Genomic DNA, 23,438 nt, shown 5'->3' with positions numbered 1-23,438 from the left:
CCGTTTGCAACGGGCTCAGTCTTGTGGTGTATTTCGAGTGGAATTGTTGAAATAAATATTATAATCAGTGAACAAGTGGATTTTATTATACTTCAGAAGTGGGATAATGTAAGTACACGCACACAATTATTATTATTATCTTTTTATTCTGATTTTTACTTTTAATTTTTCAAAGTAAGTTTGTTTTTGATGTGATGTCTATCATGCTGAGAATAAAAAGCGAGGAGCAGATAGCCCACCAAGTATAGCCATCGGTTAGCACTGATAAACATAGTGAATCGAGATAATTTGTTCCCAAAAGCAAAACACGTGTGAATTTTTTTATTATGTCCTCGAAAGACTAGAGGGCTTATGTTTTCAGCATGCAAGAACCCTAATTTTAAAAAATGATAAATATCTCGAAAACCGTGCGTCGTAGGCAAAATCTGAGCAAATTTTTGATCCCCTTTGAAACCCCCTAGCTCGGCAAAATGCTTAAAATAAAATTGAAAAAAATTTAAAAGTACCCTCAAATAATTTTTTTTCCTAGAATTTTTTTTCCTTCCTTTGCCAAACACGTGCTAATAACGTATTTCGTTCCACCCATCACACAATTCATTAAATTAAGTTAAAGAAAGTTATTTCGTGACTAGATTCTTATAAACTATTACTTTGGTGGTCATAAAAAGTGAATCACATGTAATTTCATCCTTCCCCTTTGTTTACTATTCACATCAAAGTCTCATTCAATATGTGTGCTATGCACGATAGTTATAGTTTGTTATTATAGCATTTACAATTGTTTCTTTTCTCTTTTTACGAGATCCTGGGTCATGGCGGATCATACCAGGTCTGCTGACCATGAGAATCAGCGCAGACTGCGAACACCTGGTGAAGAATCGTCCCGACACCGACGTGACGCATCAGTGGGACACTCCAGTCGTCCCGTCAACCCGCAGGATCTGAATGAGCACGAAAACCAAATACAACGTGAAAGGGAAAGCCGAACGAGGAACGACCGGCAGGTTGCCGACCACGTGGTAGCGCGCAGCCGCAGCCGTGGCCGCCGCTGCAGTCGCAGCCAGCGCCACAGCCGCCGCCGCGGCCGCAGCCGCAGCTGCAGTCGCGGCCAGCGCTGTAGCCGCAGCCGACGCCACAGCCAGCGCCGCAGCCGCAGCCGGCGCCACAGCCAGCGCCGCAGCCGCAGCCGGCGCCACAGCCAGCGCCGCAGCCGCAGCCGGCGCCACAGCCAGCGCCGCAGCCCGCATGGCCGCAAGCGCAGTCGGAGCTGCAGTCTGGTGGCAGAAGCTGAGCAACGAAAGCAGCACGAGGACGACGTACCAAGGAATAAAAGGTCACGTACCCCAACTTTTTCTGTTAAGGATGTACTTGATATTGTTAACACAATGAAGGGTGGCTTTGCATCTCAGCCGTTACCATTACCAGCACAAGCACCGAAAAATATAGATACTAAAAACATTCTCCCAAACTTTGACCCATCGACAAAGAATCAACGTATAGATGTTTGGATACGTAAAGTCAACGAATGTGCTAGTGTATACGGCTGGGATGAAAGGACAACCATTCTGTTTGCTATGCAAAGGCTTCAGGGTTTGGCCAGGGTATGGTACGAAAGTTTGAGTACTATTCTACATACGTGGGTAGAATGGCAAGAAAAATTGCTAAGCGCGTTTCCCTGTGACCATAACTACGGCCAAATCCTGGAGGAGATGCTGAAAAGGAAAACTAAGTTCGGTGAACCAATCGAGAATTACTTTTACGAAAAACTCGCGCTAATTAATCAGTGTGACATTTCGGGTAAGCGAGCAGTTGACTGCTTGATACATGGTATTACGGATCGGACATTAAGATCCAGTGCTTTGGCCTTGAGTTGTTCTCAGCCCGACCAGCTACTTCAGTTTTTAATTAGCAACAAGGAAGTACAATCTTCAGATCACAGTTTCAATAGGAATAAAAGCTGGGCTGATAACAATTCAGGACAAAGAAATACTAAAACTGTTTCTGACAGACCGAATCAGTCACGAGGTCACTTGTTTTGTTTCAATTGCAAGGAACGCGGCCATGTCTACACGGATTGTCAAAAACCGATAGTCAAATGTCTAAAGTGTAATAAGGTTGGTCACATTAAAGAAAATTGCCGTAGTAGACCGGATAACTTAGCTAAAAATGAACCTTCCAAGACATTGTGCATCACAAGCTCTGCTCCAAATTCGAAATTCATTAAAGAAATTCAAGTTAACAATACGTCAGTACAAGCATTTATCGATTTTGGTAGTGAGGTGACGTTAGTAAAACAAACACTAGTTGCAAATCTAGGTCTGGATCACAATCATTTACCGTTGTAACGTTTCGCCCTACCTCCTGCCTACTTAACTCCTACCTAATGGATTTACTAAAAAGATATTTGAAACTACAGAACTAAAATACTTTGAGTGAAATAAGAGTGAAACAAATACTGCTTTAGATTGGCCATGAAACATCTAGGGAACCCCTACGTTGTGTGTTGTAACCCAATAAACGAAAGATAGTGAATTAAATAAAACTATGACCTAGAACTGATTACATACTTCCTACCTGCCTATAATTATTGACCTAAATACTACAACTTTAATGTATAACTTTTATTTGTACGATAAATACATATTTATAGGTAAGTACATAAAGAAAATAATATAGATAATAATGTTTTTTGGAGCTGGTTAATAAGGGAAGCCCCTCCATACGCTTTGTAGGCCTTGATCACTACACCCGATTGAATCAATATATAAGACTCTAAAATAGATAAATAATAGCAAATATTCAATCGGAGCCCTCGTGGAACACAACCATTGACTTGGACATTCCTCCGACCAACTTATTAATCACTTCCCTTGCTCCTAACCTTATATATTTACATGTTTTATATTTATTTCATGTAAATAAATCAACATGAATACATGTTGTCAAAGCTAAAGGGACAATCATATTTATAATCATAAATTAACTGAAACTAGAATAGTTCAATAATTTACAGTATAGTAACTTTATTAAATCATGAATTTCATAATAGATAAGTATTTGAAAATATAATAATATGACTCTAATTTTGTAGCCAAGTGGGAAGTGATTTAGGTATTATTTTAAAAGATTAAATATATAATATGAAATAGTGAATATTCTTTGATCTTATTGGAATATAGGATAATTGTTATGAAATAGTGAATATTATATAAACTTATTCAAATATATTATAAATAGTTGTAATAAATATATCCTAGCTAACTTTATTCCTACTATATCCGTGCTATCTTTATTTACATTAGAATTTATTGATTTAACAAGGAAACAAACACTTCTATGGGTAAGAATTTACATAACTTTCTGAAAATATGCAAATTGGACAGGAATCTGATCTACCTTCAAGCCATTTGTATTTATTGAGCAATATAGGACCAGAAATGATTTAGTTTAAGTATCTAGGACCCTTATTTGTGATATCTTGACACTTATTAGAGTAAATTTCTCCGTCAATCAATTCTTTCCCTGCGCTGTTACTTGTTTTTAAACTCAAAGTCAAATAATCTTCTCTGCCATATAGATACTACAATAAATCATCTTTGAAAAGTTTATTTAAGTATGTATCTACTTTATTCTTTGAATAATTACTATAGCATAGATTCTATAGAAGTATTTATTTACCTAATGAAAAATCAATAATTTGAACAAAGAACCATAGAACAAATTTGAAGGTAGGTGTATATTTTTTATTTGATAAGAATTTATTATTTTTGAAGTGAGATCTATTGTCAGGTTTTAGTTATTTGATAATCATCATCATCATCATCACCAGCCCGCTTCTGCCTATTTGTATCTATCCAGAAGTCCCTATTCTAAACTAAAATAAGTTGAACCAAAGCTAAAATAAGGGAATGTGTAATGTGTAGGTTTTTCTCTAGCTAGCTAAATACTGAATGAGCGAGGTAGAAGACCTTTAGTGTACCTATCTAATCCCTATACCAGTGTGATGGAAATTGCAGCCGTGGGTTAGCGTCCATCAAGAAATAAAGTGTACAACCCATCAATCACATACGGGAGACAAATAAAAAGTAAATAGAAAGGTCACTTAGCTTCGCACTCGGTGTTCCGCCTCGGCTCCACGCGCCTGGTCCTCACGCCCTCACGGCATCGACCACTCCCTCCATCTGACCGTCTGCTCACCACGGCTGCTCACAAAAAAGTGAAAAGTGCCCACGCGCTGCTCGCTTACGTGGATATTATCCTCTACCCTCAACTCGCCGATATCAATATTAAGGCTCACCTACACTCAGAATAATTATCTTGATTATTCTGTGATCCGAAATCGGTACAACGAAGCTTGGCACGAAGTTAGCCGACACCCTGAATGATTTAATAGACAACTTTTCCAAAAATCCCACGGGAAAACCCTTCCAAAGCGCAACAAATCCCTCGGAACATCCAGTCGTAGTTTAAATTCATTATTTGCGAAATAGTTAATGTTTCGGCATCGATGGAACATTACATTCAACCCCTTATATTTTTGTAGTATCGCAAGTATATTATATAATTGAGATATGGAAAAAATATACACAATAATATACACCACCCTTTATTTTCGCAAATATCAAATTCATAGAATTTAAACGATGAAAAATTTGTAAAAGGAAATTCCGATCATCACCTCAATATGTCTGTGTGTGTGAGTGTAAAATGACTCAGATGATTAGCCAACAAGATCCCCAGAAATTATCAAAAATCATCGACCATCCCTATTATTATTTATTATTTACATAACTATTGATCGAATACTTAGTAGATTATTCATGCTCCAATAAACCGGGAACAAGGGGATACCCTGTCGATCAGAAGGATCCAATACTAAATGAGAAACCACAGAACCTTAAATTTATTTTTAAGAATTTTATGGCATCTTTAGCACGCCCTCTTAGAGCACGAACTCTCCCACGCCCTATGTTTTCGACGATGCATCATCAATAGAAATTAATAAAGTTCAAGTCTCATTCTAACAATCCCCAGGAACAATGTCCACCAATCTCCGAGCTTGATGTAGAGTGTAGAATTATTACTTATCATTTTACCAAAACTAGAAAGAGAATTATTATTGTGAACCATTATTGCATTCATGTTTACAACTGATTCACAACTTTTCAGTCCCTCTCCAATTCAGCAAAATGACAAAATTTGTGTTGAAAATATTTTTTTTTTCTTTAAGTAGTTAAGTAAGTACATGTTGAGTATAGAATATTATGAAGATACTGTACATACAACAGTATAATTTGACTATGCTGTCCTAACCTAACACCAAAATCTTCATAAATATTCTCTTTTGTATAGTGTTGTGTGATTAAGGTGAAATCGGAATCTTTCCTTCAGTGCAGGAGAACAGCCATGATATTTTACTAAAGCCACTTTCACTTAACTATATGTTTGTAACTACGTATTATTTTTCCAATACTTAGATTCCTAGATATTCAATTCACCACAACTCTCATCCTCTTTCTCTGATTCACGACACTCTAATAAACATCAAGGCCTTCTTCCTCCCCACTGATTAAATCAATAAAATATAATGTATCTAATTATTAATTTTATTTTCTATCATTTACCTACCTCAATTTAAAAGAAAATACATCTAGTTTATTTACACTTCGATCAGAATGTGTTTTTAGTGTAAAGTGTATTTGTTTTCCGTCATGATCAACTTTTGTTATGTAGGTATTTTTCTAAAGCAAATTGTTTCAAAGTAATTGTCTTTTTTTTGTGTAAAGTGTAGTGTGTCGTGTGGAGTCTGTAAAAGGTACTTTGTAAAAACATCTATAGCCTGTATAGACGTCTCATGTGTTAATGCGTGCATAGCTAACTTAAATAATAAATCGACTAAAGCAGTTGTACACGTTTGTGCCCGTGTAGACCTGCCTTTCTTCGCCAATTTACTACAAAAGCAAGACTAAGAGTGTATGGTGTGTAAATTACTTGAACCAATTTGCACACTACTAACTAACGGTCCGATACCCATATTGCAGGCTCTGCCTAATTTAGGGTCGGATGGTCGAGTGTGAGATGTCCCCACATATTATTAAGTTAGTAGTTTTAAAAAAAAGTTAACTATTTATTTATAAAAATCTTTTTTTCTTTTAAGATTTTACTCAGTATTATTATTTTTAAATTTTTATTAAAATACTTATTACATAAGTAGCAATAATTCTTGTATCTACATTAGTTGATCATTTGGAAAATATTTGTGAAATAAAGGTAACTTTTGGAATAAATTTCTTTTTTAGCTAAATAAGTACCTATATAATAGGTAACTACTCAATCAAGTTTTACAGAAACAATATACCAAAGTTTCCCTTATAAATGTGTGTGTGTGTGTCTGAACGAAGTATCAATAAACCCTTCATTTCCCAGTTGTATTTGTCATGATTATAAATCGCACTCAATATTAAATAAGTAAAACTTCATTCTTCATCATTCTTTAATCAACTATGTAAGACCTGGCCAGGTACCTTTAACATTCTTATCATTCAGACTTTAAAATGACGTTTAAAGTAGTTTTCTTCCTTCCACATTCTGTGCCCTTTCAATTTTTCGAAACATTATAATCACGACATAATCCCCGGGAAATGGCTATGTAAATACCCTACCCTTTTGTTTTCTCTGTAATTTTTTTTTTATATAAGATCAATTTTACCAAAATTGAAAGTTCCTACTCTCATGTAACAGACAAATCCACCCCAATATTCCATCGATACCAAAACATCAAAATACCGCCATCTAGTTTTTTTTCTACAACCTATTACACTAATACACTATTTATTTTATCAAATATGTCTAACTACTACTTCTACTTCAACCATTTTCTACCCTCAGTAACTACCTAAGTCGAAAATAATGTTACTAGGTAACTAAAAATATTTCTGAGATATTACAACTCTCCTTCACAACCCCTATTTGAAAAACACGGTCTCCATTATCCTTATTCTAGGCTGTTTGTGTAAATGTGCCTTACCTGTCTAACTGTCAAATTTATTAAAAGTAAACTGTCAATGTCAACCTGACATAACCTTAACCTGTTTGGCTGTTTTTTTTTCCGCACTAATCAAAACAAAGGCATGCGTCGTTGTGTTCAACAACATCGATCGCACGAAGAAATCTAATGTTTACCCGATTAAACTTACGAAACTCTAAAATAATGAGTGAATCTTACAGGTAAGTGTCATTATTCTTTCAAATACCCTGTATGCATGCTACTAAACTAAGTCCTCATGCCCAAATTATCGTGATTCAAAATAAACAACCTCTGAATTGTTAGTTATTTATACATACAATAGCTCTGTTTTACGGATCTTGTGTTTATAATAGACCTATTGTTATAAAAATCTAACTCAATTAAATATCTCCCATACAGTTTTTAATTGATACTGACAAGACTAACCAACATATTTTAACTTATTGTCAACCCCTCACCTTTTAAATAAGTACCTATCCTAATCATTTGGTCTCCAACTCCTATATTTACATAATTTTATTTGAATTATACCTATATCATTATTTGTTTTATTTCAGGACCAAACATTACAATGCAAACCCAACTACACTCTTTGTTGAACTAAAACCCATGATAAACCACTGATCAAACCATCCTTCTTCTTCCTTGCCTTATCCTTATTTATCTATTATTTATCTATCCTTATTTATCTATCCTTATTTATACTGATCAAACCATCCACTGTGACAAAACATTCAGAATGCCTCACTACTTATATACCAAAGTTACTATTCAACAAGAAGTAAGTACCTATTTCTTTTCTACATATGTTGTAATCCAATTTTAATTATACTACCCTGTACTTAGATTTTGTTAGATTGCTATGAAAATCATACCCCTGTAGATCCAATATTGATTACCATTCATAAAACCATTCCCTAAATGTATTATCCTATTAGTCTACTTAAGTTATATTGAACTAAATAGTCATTTCCTGAATTTTTATAAATTATGTAAATCATCACAATACTTAGCTTTTCTAATTAAATTCTATTCTTCTTTTCAGGATATGACATACTTTTTGAATGCTGATGATGATGATGATGTTCCTTATTTGACAACCAAACTCTGAGATTATATACTATGAAGTAAACATCCTGACTCAGATGAAGAAGTGAATTGCAACCCTGCTCAAAATAGGAACAACTAAACTACCCACATAGTTCTTAACTTATAAACAATATATTGATACTAAATGAGGTCCTAGCCTACTTCACCTGGTCTAACACTTAATCAACAACAGTAACTTGCTACACATTAATTGTTTTCTAAATTTATTGTTATGTCGGACCGCTACACTTTCATCTCTATTTTTTTTCAAATGATAAAGATAAGATAAAGATAAAGATATTTATTTGCTTGAATATAGGTAATTACAATGATGTTCGTTACAATAGAGGTCAGCTATATTCTACCCTTAAGGGTGTACAAATTTTCATATTTGCATGCAGATAATAATTAATTTAATTACACAATTCTATTATAAAAATTAAAATAAAAATCAATGTCAGTTAAAATTCAAAGAAAATAAATAAATAAAGGTACCTAGATAATGTATACAATGTCATGCAGCAAACATTAAAATATCAACAATTCTATATAAACTTATTCAATAATCAAATCATCAAAAAATTCATTAATATTGTAATACGGTTTTGTTACTAATATGTTTTTTAATTTATTTTTAAATTCTTTGATGTCATCGGTTTCCCTTAGTATTTTAGGAAGATGGTTAAATATTTTTGTTGCCATTCCGAATATACTTTTGTCAAGTAGTGCCGTTTTTCTTGGTCTAGCACATATTTTATTTCTATTCTGAAGTCGTTCACTTCTGAAAGAACTAAAGAGACACATGTTTGATTTGACAAATATTGAAACCTCAAATATGTATAAGGAAGTCAGCGTTAAAATTGAGAGTTTTCTGAAATATGGTTTACAGCTATCTGTTTGTTTCAGTCTACACATAGCACGAACACATCTTTTTTGGGCTCTAAACGCTCTATCTCTGTCTGTAGAGTTTCCCCAAAAAATTATACCGTAGCGAAGGGTAGAAACGACATAGGCATGATATGCTGTTAAAACCGTTTTCTGACTGACTACTTTGGAAAGCATATGTAGTGCGTATGAAAATTTGTACAATTTAGTACAGACTATTTCAATCTGTTCCTTCCAATTCAGGTTAGAGTCAATTTGTACTCCTAGAAATTTAGCACTATCAGTAGAAGTTATCGCCTTACCATCCCAAGCTATGTTTACTTGATTAAAATTGCTATTTTTATAATTGTTCGTAAATGTCATAATTTTCGTCTTATCAATATTCAAAATTAAATTATTTAATGTCAGCCAGTCTATTAAATTATTCAAATTTGTATTTATGTCATTGATTATCAAGTTATTGTCTGTGCCTGTAAAAACAGCGGTACTATCGTCAGCAAATAGGTACATTGGACAACTTACAGCTGTGGGAAAATCGTTAATATATATCAAAAAAAAAAAGCAGTGGTCCTAATACGCTTCCCTGTGGGACACCATATTTTACAGTTCTATGTTGAGATTGATATTGTGTAACTACTTTATTTTGAGGATTTGTTTTTGATATTACTGTAATTTGTTTTCTGTTTTGTAGGTATGATTCTAGTAGGTCGAGTACGTTACCTCTTACACCGTATGAGTAAAGCTTTTTAACTAAAATAGCATGATCTACTAGGTCAAATGCCTTTGTCAAGTCCATGTATAGGGCAGTAACTAGTTTCCTTTTATCCAGACTTTCAGTGACTTGCAACAAAAACTTATATATTGTTAAGTTAACATTTTTGTTCTTTCGAAAGCCAGCTTGTGATTCTGTAAACAGCGATTTCTGCTCAAAATAATTATATATATTATTGTAAATCACCTTTTCCAATATTTTTGAGAATATAGGGATGAGAGCTACTGGTCGATAGTATGCCATGTTTTCTCGATCCTCTTTTTTAAATAAAGGTTTTATAATTGAAACTTTCAAGATATCGGGAAAAATACCATTTATGATACATAAATTTACTATGTGGCTTAAAATCGGGCTTATTATATGTGCTACGTATTTCAGGACTTTCGTACATATATTATCGTAGCCAGTACTTTTGGTATTTTTTAGAGACATTGTGATTCTATATATGTCCTCAGGTGATGTAAGGCCTAGGAAAACAGATTTTTCTTGTTGCGGGAAACTGCAGCTATTACTATCTCTTTTCTCCTTTTGTTCACCAATAAGCTGAACCTGGTCAATAAAAAAGTTATTGAATGCTTCCGCAATATCCTGAGGATTTTGAATAATTTCATTTTGTTCTCTAATTTGATGTATCTCTTCTTTAGGATACTGTGATTTACAGTTATTTATAATTTTCCAAGTTTCTTTACACTTATTCTGGGACATTATAATATTATATTCATTTTGTGATCGTTGAGTTTGTTTTATTATGGATTTTAACCTTTTGGCGTATGCCTTAAATGCTATTTTATCTTCCTCATTTTTATACCTTCTATATTTCCATAGCATATCACGCTTTCTTTTAGAGCACTGTTTTATGCCCTTTGATATCCATTTAGGACGTGTAGTTGCTGCTATTTTTACTTTTGTCAGAGGAAAACAAAGTTCATAAAATAATTTAAAACTTGTGTGAAAAGATTCAAACGCTGCGTTTGGATCATTCAAGTTATAGGCCTCTTCAAAACTTAATTGAGATATATAATATTTAAATTTATCAAGGTTTTCAGCAGTATACTGCCTTCTCTCTATAAACCAATGTTTCAATGTACAATATTTTTTTACAGGGCATTTAAATAGTTGGGCAGTATGGTCGGACAATGCAAGTTCTATTACCTCAGCCTTAGAGCCTCGTGTGTTGTGGGCAAAGTTGTCTAGACACGTGCCGCTGCTCAATCGGGTTGGTTCATTAATGATCAATTTTAAATTATGACATGATAAAATATGTTCGAAGTGTGTACTCATTCTTGTTTTTATAAGGCGATCAATATTAAAGTCACCACAAATAATTGTCTTGTTCGCAGTCTTATTAGAAAGTAATGTCAAAAGATTGTCAAGTGCATTAAAAAAAATGTCAATAGTATTTGAGTCATATTTGGGTGGCCTATACAGGCAAACTACATTTATATTATGTTCAGTCAGGTTGACTGCACAGCATTCAAATATATTCGGAATGTTATGTTTATATGCTTCCTTTATTTCTAAATATTTATGCTCGCTTGATATAAGAATACAAGATCCACCGTGACATTTATTGTTATATTATATTATATTGATATTATTGTTATATTTTCTTTTCTTTATTACTTAACTGTAACTCATACTTGTATTTGTTAGGGAAATGTCCGATAACATCTGCTACTAATTGGCTCTCTGGAATTTGATAATTAGACATTTGGGCTTTTCCGGTTACTCTAAGTTAAGATGTTAGCATAAATGGTGTTACAGTTCTATCCCAACTCCTATGATCAATGTTGTATAATATATCTACCTAGTCGATGACAAGCAAAGATCCGATCCAGAAGCACAATCAACCACATCAACAAACCAAAGAACCCGCACAACAAAACTCATACAATCAATACCAAACCGAACCAACCCAGCCAAAAGGATAATTAATAATTATAGACTAGTTGCTATAACTACCGATCCCCCCCCAACCAGGCCAGTCCAATCCAGCACCAATCATACAAGCCCCGCCATGCAAACTGCTCGACCCACCAATGCAGCCGACCGCACCTCCAGACCAAAATCCCCACCCCTCATCTACCTGAGCCAGAATGTCTATATCTATTCTAATAATTTCAGGTTGTTCATAAGGACTAAAATGCGCCGTCTTTTCGTTACATTTGTTTTTTTTTATAATTTTTTATTTTAATAAATTTACTGCTTTTACCTAAAATAAGACCATATCATTATTTTACCTACAACCCCTATTCACTAATAATTCCCTAATCAGCTACATAATCAGAGAGATCGTTCATAGTGATTCAGAGCAACACTAATATGACCTACCTACAGATAAATCAGTCTTTATACAACTATGTTTGATGTTAATCTCTTTAAAGGTAAGTAGGTACCTACCTATTAAAAATTATAGAAAATGTTCTGAATAAGATGATTATATCCTCTTAACTCCACGAGAAGCATAGTCTTATACACACACAACCCCTGATGATGATAATGATTATTTCCCCTTACTCCACGAGGAGCATATCTTAAATACATATACAAACCCCTGCTGATGATGATTATTATTTCCTCTCCATGAGGAGCATAGCCACATACAACCCCTAATCTTTTGTAATTTTTTAATGAGCTACATAACATTACTACAACCCCTACTTATTAAGTACATTTTAATAAATGGATTATTTCCATTTCCTCATCCTAACTTTATCAACTCCCTACCTATCTATCTTCACAAATGCTTCCCTATTACATTCCGTTCCAATACAAAACCTAGCCTCTTGCGCTTCCTATTTCATGATAAATAATTCTTTCGTTTATAAGTTCGATCACTCCACGGCAACAAATTGTGATTATATCAAGGATATAATCACTTTCCTACCCCTAGTATGTAACAAATCATTATGAACAAAACGCAAGAGACTTATTATAACGTAAACATATTGAGAGTATTAGTACGAGTAAAGTGAAAAATTATAACTTGCAGTGATTTTCATGTAATGTAAAATAATGCACACAGCACACTGCCAAATATTATACTTGTCTGTGACGCAATAAAAGTTACTCTGTTAAAAAAAATAACCTTTTGTCTTTTATTGTTTGTGGTGCAATACTGCATAAAGTTTTTCCGACTAAAAACAAAAACAAACTTTTGAAACTTTCTTCTAGCCATAACATTAAAAGAAATGCCTTTATGTGAAAACTGCCATATTGAGTAAATATTTACTTACTAATCGCAAAGACAAACAACAAAACTTAATGTTTTTCCAAGACAAACGTAAGTTACCTATCCTACTATGCAAAAGAGTGTTCAATATTGTGATTTATTTGAAAATAAATACTATCCTACTAAAATTTACTTGTAAAATTTCAGATAAAAGAACAGAAAACTTGCTGCCTGACACCTAACAAGAAGAGATGAAGCAAAATCTAACATCCTGGTCACGGCACCAAATTGTAACGTTTCGCCCTACCTCCTGCCTACTTAACTCCTACCTAATGGATTTACTAAAAAGATATTTGAAACTACAGAACTAAAATACTTTGAGTGAAATAAGAGTGAAACAAATACTGCTTTAGATTGGCCATGAAACATCTAGGGAACCCCTACGTTGTGTGTTGTAACCCAATAAACGAAAGATAGTGAATTAAATAAAACTATGACCTAGAACTGATTACATACTTCCTACCTGCCTATAATTATTGACCTAAATACTACAACTTTAATGTATAACTTTTATTTGTACGATAAATACATATTTATAGGTAAGTACATAAAGAAAATAATATAGATAATAATGTTTTTTGGAGCTGGTTAATAAGGGAAGCCCCTCCATACGCTTTGTAGGCCTTGATCACTACACCCGATTGAATCAATATATAAGACTCTAAAATAGATAAATAATAGCAAATATTCAATCGGAGCCCTCGTGGAACACAACCATTGACTTGGACATTCCTCCGACCAACTTATTAATCACTTCCCTTGCTCCTAACCTTATATATTTACATGTTTTATATTTATTTCATGTAAATAAATCAACATGAATACATGTTGTCAAAGCTAAAGGGACAATCATATTTATAATCATAAATTAACTGAAACTAGAATAGTTCAATAATTTACAGTATAGTAACTTTATTAAATCATGAATTTCATAATAGATAAGTATTTGAAAATATAATAATATGACTCTAATTTTGTAGCCAAGTGGGAAGTGATTTAGGTATTATTTTAAAAGATTAAATATATAATATGAAATAGTGAATATTCTTTGATCTTATTGGAATATAGGATAATTGTTATGAAATAGTGAATATTATATAAACTTATTCAAATATATTATAAATAGTTGTAATAAATATATCCTAGCTAACTTTATTCCTACTATATCCGTGCTATCTTTATTTACATTAGAATTTATTGATTTAACAAGGAAACAAACACTTCTATGGGTAAGAATTTACATAACTTTCTGAAAATATGCAAATTGGACAGGAATCTGATCTACCTTCAAGCCATTTGTATTTATTGAGCAATATAGGACCAGAAATGATTTAGTTTAAGTATCTAGGACCCTTATTTGTGATATCTTGACACTTATTAGAGTAAATTTCTCCGTCAATCAATTCTTTCCCTGCGCTGTTACTTGTTTTTAAACTCAAAGTCAAATAATCTTCTCTGCCATATAGATACTACAATAAATCATCTTTGAAAAGTTTATTTAAGTATGTATCTACTTTATTCTTTGAATAATTACTATAGCATAGATTCTATAGAAGTATTTATTTACCTAATGAAAAATCAATAATTTGAACAAAGAACCATAGAACAAATTTGAAGGTAGGTGTATATTTTTTATTTGATAAGAATTTATTATTTTTGAAGTGAGATCTATTGTCAGGTTTTAGTTATTTGATAATCATCATCATCATCATCACCAGCCCGCTTCTGCCTATTTGTATCTATCCAGAAGTCCCTATTCTAAACTAAAATAAGTTGAACCAAAGCTAAAATAAGGGAATGTGTAATGTGTAGGTTTTTCTCTAGCTAGCTAAATACTGAATGAGCGAGGTAGAAGACCTTTAGTGTACCTATCTAATCCCTATACCAGTGTGATGGAAATTGCAGCCGTGGGTTAGCGTCCATCAAGAAATAAAGTGTACAACCCATCAATCACATACGGGAGACAAATAAAAAGTAAATAGAAAGGTCACTTAGCTTCGCACTCGGTGTTCCGCCTCGGCTCCACGCGCCTGGTCCTCACGCCCTCACGGCATCGACCACTCCCTCCATCTGACCGTCTGCTCACCACGGCTGCTCACAAAAAAGTGAAAAGTGCCCACGCGCTGCTCGCTTACGTGGATATTATCCTCTACCCTCAACTCGCCGATATCAATATTAAGGCTCACCTACACTCAGAATAATTATCTTGATTATTCTGTGATCCGAAATCGGTACAACGAAGCTTGGCACGAAGTTAGCCGACACCCTGAATGATTTAATAGACAACTTTTCCAAAAATCCCACGGGAAAACCCTTCCAAAGCGCAACAAATCCCTCGGAACATCCAGTCGTAGTTTAAATTCATTATTTGCGAAATAGTTAATGTTTCGGCATCGATGGAACATTACACCGTCAAGTATGAAAGGTTTTGGGAATGGCATAGTTCAGTCGTTAGGTGCAGTTTCGTTAGACCTGGCAGTGGACGGAGTCGAGGCAAGAGTTGTTTGCAGAGTTGTCGATGACAATTTATTAGATAAACCAATTTTGATTGGCCAATCCTATACCGAACAACCTCATATAATTGTTATCAAAGATTCGAAATCTTTACAATTCCGAAAAATTGACTGTGAGATACCTACGTGTGATTTTGACACAAACGATCATGAGCTCCACGAGGTGAGGGTAGATGTTGATGTTGAGCTATTTGGGCCTGCGTCGATTAGGGCACGTGTAGATCCCGTGTATGATGGATGTATTTTGTTGAGCAACAAGGTGATTGGGAGTCCAACGAAGGAATGTGTTATATCAGGAGGTGTATATCATGTCCGTGGTGGTTGTCTGGACGTTTCTGTATGCCCAAGCTCACATCCGTACAAAATGTCTCAAAATTTTGTAATAGGCAGAGGAGAAAAGGTAGAGTTTGTTCAGCGTATAATGATACAAGCACCAGGAGTTGCCGAAACAGAACCGGTATCCACTTGTGATAGGATTATTGGGGAGGATGAGGTTCGAGTAGGTAGTTCTACGACAAAGGAAGACAAAGAAAGATTGATGACTATCTTACACAAATACAAACACTGTTTCGCGGACAATCTTAAGGACTTGGGGTGTACAGATTTGACACAAATGACTATCGAAATAAATAGTCAGCGCCCCGTTGTTTACCGTCCTTACAGATTATCTCATCATGAACGGGACAAGGTACAGTCGATGATAGGTGAAATGATGGAAGCAGGGATAGTTCGGGAATCTGTGTCTGAATACGCAAGCCCAGTTATACTTGTGCGTAAGAAAGATGGCAATTTCAGAATGTGCATCGATTACAGGATGCTCAATTCGATCACAGTTAAAGAAAGATATCCGATGCCGATCATAGACGATGAAATTGCTAGATTGTCTGGTCAGGCTTGTTTTATATCTTTAGACTTGACATCTGGGTATTACCAAGTACCAATATCAGAACAGAGCAAACACCTGACAGCATTTGTTACTCCGGATGGCTTATACGAATTTAATCGCATGCCATTCGGCTTAGCAAATGCACCAGCTGTTTTTTAGCGCTTAATTAATAGAGTCTTAGGATCTACCCGTTTTACTAAAGCTACTGCTTACATGGACGATATCCTCGTTTTTGGCAAAAATTCTGACGAATGTCTAGCAAGATTTGAAGAGGTTTTGCAGTTATTAGAAAAGGCAAAGCTAACTCTAAACTTGTCAAAGTGTGACTTTTTGCGCTCTAATGTTGACTATTTAGGGTATGAAATTAGTGCGTTAGGAGTTCGACCAGGTGAAAAGAAAATTCAATCAGTAATGAATTTTCCAAGACCAGAAAACCTGCACGCTGTCCGCCAGTTTCTAGGGCTCGCCAGTTATTTTCGGAAATTTATTTTGAATTTCGCTCAAATTGCTTCTCCATTGACAGATCTTTTGAAAAAGGGTCGAGTATGGGAATGGAGTGACAAACAGGAAAATTCGTTTCAGGTATTGAAATCCAAATTGATAGAGAGACCGATATTATCAATATATGATCGCGAAGCGGATACCGAATTGCACACCGATGCGAGTAAGGAAGGAGTGGGTGGTATACTGATGCAGCGGTCAAAGATCGATGGCAGTTTCCGGCCGGTAGCTTATTGTAGTAGGCGAACATCACCCGAAGAACGGTACTACCATTCGTATGAACTCGAAACTTTGGCTGTTATTCGTGCATTGGAAAAGTTTCGGGTATATTTGTTAGGTAAGGAATTTAAAATAGTTTCAGACTGCAGTGCTCTTCGATCCACGTTCATGAAAAGGGACTTGATTCCCAGGATTGCACGATGGTGGCTTTTGCTACAAGAGTACGATTGCTCGATCGAATACAGGCCAGGTACGAAAATGTCCCACGTGGATGCGCTATCGCGTAATCCTGAACTTGATGACGTCGTCAGTAGCGCAGAAACTACACAGGTCATGGTAATAAGCGATGAAGATTGGCTTCTTACCTTGCAGTTAGGTGACTCTGAGTTAGACAAGATAAGACAAATGTTAGACAGTGAATTAGATCCAAAAGGGCTTCAATATATGAGAGACAATTACATTTTACGCGATAATAGGTTGTTTCGATGTGTAGGTGGTGACCGGGAAAATCTGCGTTTTGTGGTTCCAAAGGGAGCGAGGTGGCAAATATGTAGGATGAATCACGATGACATAGGTCATCTTGGATTAGAAAAAACTTTAGAGAGGATTAAGAAAAGTTATTGGTTTCCTAAATTAAATCGTTTTGTAAAAAAATACGTGACTGCATGTCTTGATTGTGCTTACGCCAAGAAGTCTGCTACAGGCAATGAAGGTTTATTACACCCTATAGATAAAGTAGAGATCCCGTTTCATACTCTACATATAGACCACCTCGGCCCCTTTGTAAAATCAAAAAGAGGCAATTCGTATTTGCTAGTAATCGTTGATGCATTCACCAAGTTCATCTTTATTAAACCCGTTCGAAACACAAACACTCAAAACGTGATTCGCATTCTTGATGATATATTTTATACGTTTAGAGTGCCGGACCGTTTGATTAGCGACCGTGGTAGTTGTTACACTTCAAATGCTTTCAGGAAGTATTGCTACCATAAAGGAATAAAACACATATTGAATGCTGTTGCGAGTCCTAAATCCAACGGTCAGGTAGAGAGGTATAATAGGACAATTCTCAATTCATTAAAAGCGCAGAACTTAAGACATGATGAGCGGGACTGGGATAATCAAATTGGTAGGGTACAGTGGGGTTTGAATAATAGTGTTCAAAAAACCACTGGTAGGAGGCCAACTGAAGTTATGTTTGGCACTTGTATGAATAGCGAGATCAATCCTTGTTTAAACGAGATATTAGAAGAAGTTCGTGACGATGTTGACGTATCCGATATTAGGTCTCAGGTTAAGGATAGAATTGATACGGAGCAGGAGAAGCAAAAAGAGCGATACGACCGAAATAAACGGCCTGCTCGGACGTATAATGTAGGTGATTTAGTTAAAATTACTAATGTATCGCTGAATAATGACGGGAAAAGTAAAAAACTTCTTCCATCTTATGTTGGACCATACCGCGTTATTAAAGTTCTAGGACAGGATAGATATAGAATTTCATCAATTCCTGGATTTAATGGTAGAACCATTAAACGAATATCCACCGTAGCAGCAGATCGTATGGTACCGTGGGTACACATAGCTGCATTACAATTAGATAACGATGAATCCGATGCCTATAAATCAAGCGATGACGATCGTGAGCAGAGCTCCTAAACATGCCTGTGTAATAAGCATTTCATTAATCGTAATTATTTACTGCAGACTTGTTATTATTGTAAGTCAAGACGCGAGGACTTGCTGGCTCTCGTTCTGGTAGAAATAATAAACTATGAAGTGAACGACAACGAAGATTGATTGGTTCGTGTGTCGAATATTTATATTTATTATGAGTTAAAAAAAGAGATATGTTCTTATTGATAAAGTACAGTATGTATTTGATTCTAGTGAAGATTGATTGGTTCACTAAAATTATAAATATTATGTAGCATGATTTCTATCGGTGTTTGATTAGACCGATAGACTTTAAACAGAAAAATTATTAATAGACGAAGACTGACTGGTTCGTCCATATTACAAAAAGTTGCATATATGTCTGATTATTGATTTATGATCATTAAGTTATTATTAGACGAAGACTGATTGGTTCGTCCATACTATAAATAATTCGTATATGTGTGTGATATTTATGAACGCTGTATTTATTTTGGATTTTTTTGTCAATCTTTATAGATCTCCTTACTGTATTCTTATACGAATTGTTATTTTAATAATACTTATGTATTTTTTTTTCTCTTCATTGTATAATATTTGATGAACTGCATGTAATTATAGGCCAAGTGTAAGGTTGCCACCTGGCGCGTGTATGGGGACATACACGTCGTCAGGATGGTCGAGTGTAAGGTTTTCTATATTTTATATAAATTATTAAATTACCCATTTAAAACAAACGCAAATTTAAAGGAAATTGTATATTTATAATACTAATACTTAATAAAATTAAATAGGTACGTTTTGTATTAGACCGTTGGTAACACTGGATTGGAATGTAAAATTACTATATAAGCGACGAGACCGTTTGCAACGGGCTCAGTCTTGTGGTGTATTTCGAGTGGAATTGTTGAAATAAATATTATAATCAGTGAACAAGTGGATTTTATTATAAAAGGAATACTACGAGACTAGCTGTTGCCCGTTACTCTGATTGACCCGGAGTCCTGTGGTTGTGCCCTGCGGCAGCTCCTTAAAGGACTGCTGCATTGTATCTTCTACGGGACTGTCGCACTCTTCCCATGCGACCGGGCGGGTTGGCAGGTTGCGGATAGCCAGTTGTTCGCTGTGCCACTGTTGGTCACAACTCTGGCACAGCGCACCCCGGACAAGGGAAGATGTCACTTATATCTGACCGGTATAAGTGGCATTAACCTTCCGCCCCCTCCTAATCCTACTCTATCATATTCCTTCATCCCTTGCTATCCTGGAGGAGTAAACCTTGACTCCAAAAATCCCCAATCCAAGGTGTGATCCTACCGTGCCGAAGGATGCGTGGCTAAGGGGGAGCTTAGTCGCAAACGGAGGGCACCGGGCACCAGGCGGAACCCGGGTGCAGTCGTCTCCCGCCTTACCTGTGCATGCGGGGCTCTGTATGGGTGGACCTTTATTTCCCTAGCTACTCGTGGGATCTTCATGTCTATGGAAGATTTAATTTTAGACGTAGCTAAGTTAGCTACTGCAGGGGACGACCCAAACGTCCCTCCTTTGGTCACTGGGGTACCGGAAAATCCCGCTGACCAAATCGCCCCTGAAGGGGCTGGTGACAACCAGAGAGAGCAGGTGTCTACCCGAAGACCGGCTCGCTCAGGTGCCGCCAGGAGAAGGCTCCGCATGTGGCTGGCAAAGGGCAAAAGCATCGAAGAGGCTAAAGCCCTCTGCCTAAGGCCGCTTGCGGAGACTGAGAGTGAGTTGGAGGTTGAAGCTACTCCCACCCAGGCCAGTAAAAGGACTAGGTCGGAGGAGCAAACGCCGCCAAATCCACCGCGGAAGCAACCTAGGTGTGATGGGACCCCGGAGGACCGCCCCACCTATAGTGCCGCCGCCAGCTCTCTCAAGGTGGGAGTGCGCGATGAGCGAAGGGCCCTCAATATTGAGGACGTAGCGCTCTTTAACGCTGCCATCGAGAGAGAGCTCTATGTGACCGATTTTGCGCCAGGGACAGCGCCCGTCTTCGGGGGAGTGTCCTACGCAGACGGTCTCATTATCGTCACGTGTCTCAACCAGGCCAGTCGGGATTGGCTCTGCGGTTGTAGCAGCAGACTTCGGCCCTGGGTGGGGGCAGCCCTGAAGACAGTTGAAGGGCAAGCCCTACCCAGGCCCGTGATAGCGACGGCCTTCTTCAAGTCCTTTGCGGAACCGAAGGTCCTCCTCGATCTGCTGCGAAAGCAGAACGCCGGTCTCGACTGCAGCACATGGCGAGTGCTTGGTAGGAGGCTCGAGAAGAATGGTCAACATTTGACCTTCTCTCTCTCGAAAGACTCCTACGAAGTACTTAAGGCCGTGAATTTCCGTCCCAACTGTGGAATGGCTGGGGCTGTTTTCAGGGCCAGAGTCCCGAAGGGAGCAGCCGCCGTGGAGCAACCCACCGCGCAAACCACTCTCCCGGCGGCTCACTGCCAAGCTAGGCCTGATGGGCCGGTGGAAGCAGAGAGCCGAGGGGGGTCGAGCGCGGCGGTAGAGCCAGTTGCGGGGCCGAGTGGTATAAGTACTCACCGGCCGGGGCCGTCACGCGCGCCGCCGGTCGGGGGTGCTGCACCGCGGGGCGGCAAGCCCGCGCGCCCGGGGGCCCGCAAGGCACCGGCGCCACGTGGGAGAGCTGCTGGAGCTGCAGCTGGAGTGAGGCGGCCCACTCAGCTGCCCTCTCTGGCAAAGGAGCACTCCAGCAAGAAGGCCTCCCGTAATCCCCTCAACAACCCACCTTAACCCACCAAGTCCCTAAACCTAATTCCTTCAACTTACCCTCCTTAATCTCCAAATCCTAAATCCTATCCCCTCCCTTCCTACCACCATGTTGAAAATCTTACAAGCCAACCTCCAACACGCGAAGGCATCCAGTGCCGTCGCGTGCAAGGTCCTCCAAGAGGATGGACTGGACATGGCTTTGTTACAAGAACCGTGGATCCATGGAAACACGGTACTGGGACTGACCGCTGCAGGTAACGTTTTATACAATACTTGTGGCAATAGACCCAGAGCTTGCATAGTCTTTAAAAAGAATATGAAATTTTTGCCGATTCCAGGATTCTGCACTGATGACCTAGTAGCGGCACACGTAATGCTACCCGGCTGTGAGGGCATGAAGCTCATTGTTAGCTCGGCCTACCTGCCCGGGGAGCACACAGATCCGTCGACGGCCCTCGCTCCACTGGTGGAGTATTGTGAGGACCAGAATGCCCAGCTTGTGATAGGGGCCGATTGCAATTCCCATCACACAGCCTGGGGCAGTACGGATACCAACAAGAGAGGTGAGATCTTGTTCGACTTCCTCCTGACTAAAAACTTACTAACACTAAATGATGGAAACACACCAACTTTCGTTACACGTGCGCGTCAGGAGGTTCTAGATGTAACAATCTGCACAGATCTACTTGAAAGACGTGCTTGCAACTGGCATGTCTCGAAAGAGGCATCCATGTCTGATCACAGACACATACGATTCGACATTGCTCTCATAGGGAAGAGCCAAGTGGAGACCTTCAGAAATCCTAAGGCTACAGACTGGGACGTTTATCGACACCAAGTTTCGGAAAACCTAGGGATTATAAAAGGCTCCGTCAAATCCATACAGCAACTCGAATCTACAGTAGAGGAGCTCGGAAGGTGCATGTTAGATGCCTACGAGAACAGTTGCCCTCTAAAAACTAGATGCTCTAACACTAAGGTCCCCTGGTGGAACTCTAACCTGGAGCATCTAAGAAAAACAGCTCGGAAAGAATTCAACAGGGCTAAAATCACAAAGGAATGGGATTTGTATAGGAAAGCCCTCACTGAATTTAATCGCGAGCTCCGGAAGGCGAAAAGGCAATCTTGGAGGCGCTTCTGTGAGGAGGTAAAAAGCGCCCCTCATGTTGCGAAAATCAAAAAGATTTTGTCTAAATCGCCTTCCGCAAATCTAGGACTGCTTAAAAGACCAGATGGGACCTTTACTGAATCCCCAGAGGAGACTCTTAGGCTGCTTGCACAGACCCACTTTCCTGGATCGCTGGATGAGCACATTGATGCACATACAGGGCAGCAGCCTACCAAAATCAGGCCAAGTAATGAGGACTGGAGAAAAGCCTCACAGGTCTTCACTCCTAACCGCGTTAGATGGGCAATCAAAAGCTTCATGCCCTTTAAAACCGGGGGAGAGGATAATATATTTCCCGCACTACTACAAGAAGCATGTGATATTATCCTTCCAGTTGTGGTTAAAATCTTCAGAGCTTCTTATGCCTGGGGGTATATGCCACACCTTTGGACTAGGGTGAGGGTGACCTTTATCCCCAAAACGGGAAATAGAGACAAGTCCCTACCTAAGTCCTATAGACCCATAAGTCTCACCTCCTTCATGCTCAAAGCTATGGAAAAGGTGATCAATCTTCATATTAGAATGGGCTACCTCACACAAAACCCACTACATGTGAAGCAGCACGCCTATCAGAAGGGCAAATCTACGGAAACTGCCCTAATTGAACTTACTTATAGGATTGAGAAAGCACTAGAGGACAAAGAAATTGCCCTCTGTGCTTTTCTAGATGTAGAGGGTGCTTTTGATAACACCTCGACGAATGTCATTCTCAAATGTATGAGGGACAAAAACATCGACAACACCA

The 23,438-nt window shown here is 37.6% G+C and overlaps 1 long non-coding RNA gene across 1 annotated transcript; it reads left to right on the top strand.

Moving 5' to 3' along the window:
* Window positions 1-12,509: 12,509 nt before the first annotated feature.
* On the top strand, window positions 12,510-13,464 carry LOC125490176. Its single transcript, XR_007267529.1, has 2 exons — window positions 12,510-13,056; window positions 13,153-13,464. It is a non-coding gene; the product is annotated as an uncharacterized LOC125490176 (long non-coding RNA).
* The last annotated feature ends 9,974 nt before the right edge of the window (window positions 13,465-23,438 follow it).

The sequence above is a fragment of the Plutella xylostella genome, chromosome 21, assembly GCF_932276165.1.
Source record: "Plutella xylostella chromosome 21, ilPluXylo3.1, whole genome shotgun sequence".
NCBI lineage: Eukaryota > Metazoa > Arthropoda > Insecta > Lepidoptera > Plutellidae > Plutella > Plutella xylostella.
This window is presented reverse-complemented; position numbering and strand designations above follow the sequence as displayed.